The sequence below is a fragment of the Wyeomyia smithii genome, chromosome 3, assembly GCF_029784165.1.
Source record: "Wyeomyia smithii strain HCP4-BCI-WySm-NY-G18 chromosome 3, ASM2978416v1, whole genome shotgun sequence".
Lineage (NCBI taxonomy): Eukaryota > Metazoa > Arthropoda > Insecta > Diptera > Culicidae > Wyeomyia > Wyeomyia smithii.
The window spans coordinates 157,578,914-157,582,869 of NC_073696.1; the positions used below are offsets into that span (position 1 = coordinate 157,578,914).

A 3,956-nucleotide genomic window follows, 5' to 3' on the forward strand; every position below is an offset into this window, starting at 1 on the left:
ACTGTTTAATACTTTGCCAAGACCTTTGTTCTTCGCAGAGAAATTCATGGAAGTCAACTGTGACGAATAATCGAATCGAAATACTGTCCTGTAACGCGCCAGCGTCAGTGGTCTAAAAATGCTTCGTGCTAATGGCATAGATCCCCTGCCGAAGAGCATTACCACTTATGATGTTTGGTTAGCATTGAATATACAGGTGCCGTGGACAGATTCAATTATTGCATTACAATCTACCATACTTTCTCTGTTCAAGTTAAGTAACATTTACGACATTGCGATCTTTGAAACCTTGTCTTTTCTATTGATATTCAATGGAGAATATTCTATACAGAACTTTATCAAATGTTCATTTTTATTACAACAGGAATAACAGAAAGAAAAACAAGAAAAACAAATTCTTAATGTTATAAAGTATGCTATTCACTTGAAATCGAAGTAAGTATTCTCAACTATGGTATTGGCCTTGAGGAACAGTATCTGCTGCATTGGTGTTGATCCCAACGTTGTCCGGAACTTGGAAAGAATTTGACCCAAACCATTGAAGTTACGCTCGACAGACACCTGGGTACACGGCAGTTGTAGAACAGCTAGAGCGAGCTCGGCAAGATTCGGATTCTTATGGCTTTGTCCTTCCCATCATCCAATCACATCACAATCTAAAGACAGCGATTCTTCGAACGAAAAGCGTCTAATTTGTTTCTCAATACCGTGTATATCAGCAGGCTTGCATTGTTTGCAGGATGCTAGAAGTTTTTGGACACGTTGAAGAGCTACGTTTTTCGAAGTTGATGGTTCTGATGGATCTGTCGCTCTTTGTTTTCCCTTCACATCTTGGATTGCCTTCCATGTTGCCAAAAGATGTTCCTGAAACGAACGATATTTTCGAACAAGTGCACTTAATCTCTTAAATTATCCTTCAGAATCTGTTTATAATCTAACTTTGTTGAAACATGCAAAATGGAAACATGGAGAGGAACGCTTATGTAAGAGTGTTTTTCAAACAAGTGAAATATGAATAACTGAATGCAGTTTTTTCAAAAAGTTCGCTTTTTAGTATGGTAATGAGCTACCTCTTTGTAGACTTTTCGACCTTGCCTAATTAAATACCACTCAACCAAATATGTTTGAAGGGTACTTACGACAGCTTCCTCTTTTTGATCTAGCGTTAGGATTGGCGGCTCCAATTCGTTTAACCTAGGGTCCACATACAGCGCAGCGTAGAAGGCAGGATTATCAAACCACATTGGTTTTCGCTTTAGAAGGGCTTCCAGTAGTTGTTTCGCAAGGGTATCGTTATTGTCTTCCAACTCTGAACAACACTCTTTCCAATAGAGGTAGAATGTTCCACATGTTATGGTTTCTTCTTGTATTCTTTTTGTTAAAATGAAAACGGCTTTGCTGCCGAAACAAATTGTCGACCCGTTTCCAATAGTTAATATTGTAAAGCTTCTGCTGATCTAGTGCCAACAAATCGATGATGAAATCATGCTGTTGGTGCAAACAGTCTACCATTAAGTAGGAAGTCTCCACCGAGTCTCTCCATCGAAGAAAGGTAACCTTTGGTCTTATCAAGCTTGAAAGAGTTGACGTACAGTTGCGCTCTCAAAATTTTCACCAGCTGTCTGGTCTTCTTGAGAAATTTGCACAAGGAATCTTTCTTTAGTACGTCATACACTGATAATTGAACTGTATGGGCCCGTAAGGCGGTTTCGAGTAAGTGTAGTAGCTTTGAGCATATTTTTGCCATTGTCTGTGGTGATACTGTAAATTTGCGAAAGTTCAAGGCTAAAGATACTTAATGCTTTTAAAATCTCTTCCATAATGTTTTCGGCAGTATTTCTTTCCACCGTTTCACGCATAACCAGAGTACGTACGACAATTTTCCGTTATTTATGAATTGTACATTTATACCGAGGATATTTCGAACCTTGCGGGAGGCAATGTCGGCCTTTATACAAACTAATTTCCCTTTCAGCTCTAATGAAATGAATTTGATCACTTTAGATGTAGTGGATTCCACATACCGCAAGATGTTGTGGCGATTTATGTGACCCAGTTTCAACCCATCCTCGATCAGGTGAAGAACGTCATGGACACACTCTCTTTCAAAAAAACTTAACGGGACATTGCATACAGTAACCCACTGTACAAGGGATTTTATGTATCCATTACGCTCAAACGGTATGGTAATCTTGGTCTTCTTACGTATCACATCATCCGGCAGGGAATCAAAGGAGGTTTTTTCTCCACAATCCAAACCAAGCTCTTTTGCTTTTTCCGTATGCTTCGTTATGAAGTGCCTTCTCAGGTTAAAGATTGATTCACATTTGAACGTCTTACTAGCATCGCCACATAACACACAATAAACCTTACTCTGCTCAAACCCATCTTCCGAAATCCACTTCTTTCGGTTAAAAAATTTTGAGAAATCAATAGTAAATTGATTCCTTTTACCTGCCATTTTGCAACGCAAACTGCTCAATTTAAAACACTTTGTTCTCACACAATGTTTCTCAAAGTGCAGCACAAAGCGCTGCTGATGCTCTCTCTCTTTCAGTGTTTCTCACTTGGTGAAGTTATTTACACTCACTCCGTTTTCGCTCTTTCTCTATGCGCCTGTTGGTTGTCAAAATGTGTAGGTATCATTCTCGTTTTGACATGACCGGAAATTAACACACTGAGCACAAAGTTCGTGCAAATAACAGCCCTGCCACCAGGTGACCCATCGGCATACAGACCAATCTGCCTGCTGGAGACGGCGGGCAAGGTGCTTGAGAGGGTAATCCTCAATAGACTGGTGAAATATACAGAAAGTGAGAACGGTCTATCAAGCAACCAGTTCCGTTTTTCGAAAAGGTAGGTCTACGGTGGATGCAATTCTCTTCGTCACCAGAACGGCTGAGGTTGCAATCCAACACAAAAGGAGGGGCATTCGTTACTGCGCGATCGTCACGTGAAGAACGCGTTTAACAGTGCCAGCTGGGACTCCATAGCCTTAGCGCTCAGAGTCTCAGAGTGCCGACGCCGCTGTACAAGATTCTGGGTAACTACTTTCAGAATCGAGTGCTAGTGTATAACACAAACGAGGGTCATAAAGCGTTCCGGTTACCGCAGGTGTACCGCAAGGTTCCATCCTGGGCCCGGTACTGTGGAACGCCATGTATGACGGCGTGTTAAAACTAACACTCTCTCCAGGGGTGGTGATCGTGGGCTTCGCCGATGACATAACTCTTGAGGTATATGGCGAGTCAATTAGAGAGGTAGAGTTAAAGGCCGCGCTATCAATACGCGTAGTGGAAGACTGGATGCACTCCAGGAAACTGGAGCTAGCGCACCATAAGACTGAAGTTATTGTTGTAAATAACAGAAAGTCGAAGCAGGAGGCATCGATTAGTGCTGGTGCATGCACTATCGCCTCAAAACGCTCGCTGAAGCTTCTAGGGGTTATGATCGACGACAAGCTCACGTTCGGGGGCCACGTCGATTATACCTGCAAGAAAGCCTCCATGGCTGTGGCAGCGCTATCTCGCATGATGGCAAACAGCTCGGCGGCTCGTAGCAGCAGGCGCAAAGTCCTTGCTAGCGTGACCACATCTATACTCAGGTATGGAGGACCAGTGTGGTCCAAGGTGTTGAGTACCTCGTGCCATCGTGGCAAACTCGAGAGTACGTACAGGCTAATGTGCCTAAGGGTCGCGTGCGCATACCGAACAGTGTCGTATGAGGCGGTTTGCGTCCTGGCTGGCATGATGCCCATCAGCATCATCGTCAAAGAGGATGTAGAGTGCTTCGACCAACGCGACACGAGGGGTACACGCAACACCATACGGTCATCCTCAATGGCCAGGTGGCAGCGGGAGTGGTCCAACACTACAAAAGGTAGATGGACACACCGACTCATTCCAGAGTTAGCATGCTGGATTAATAGGCGCCATGGGGAAGTAACCTTCCATCTG

General features: G+C 43.4%; 1 pseudogene; it reads right to left on the minus strand.

Moving 5' to 3' along the window:
- Positions 1-420: 420 nt before the first annotated feature.
- LOC129728752 (uncharacterized) lies at positions 421-2,461 on the minus strand (annotated as a pseudogene).
- Between the last annotated feature and the right edge of the window lie 1,495 nt (positions 2,462-3,956).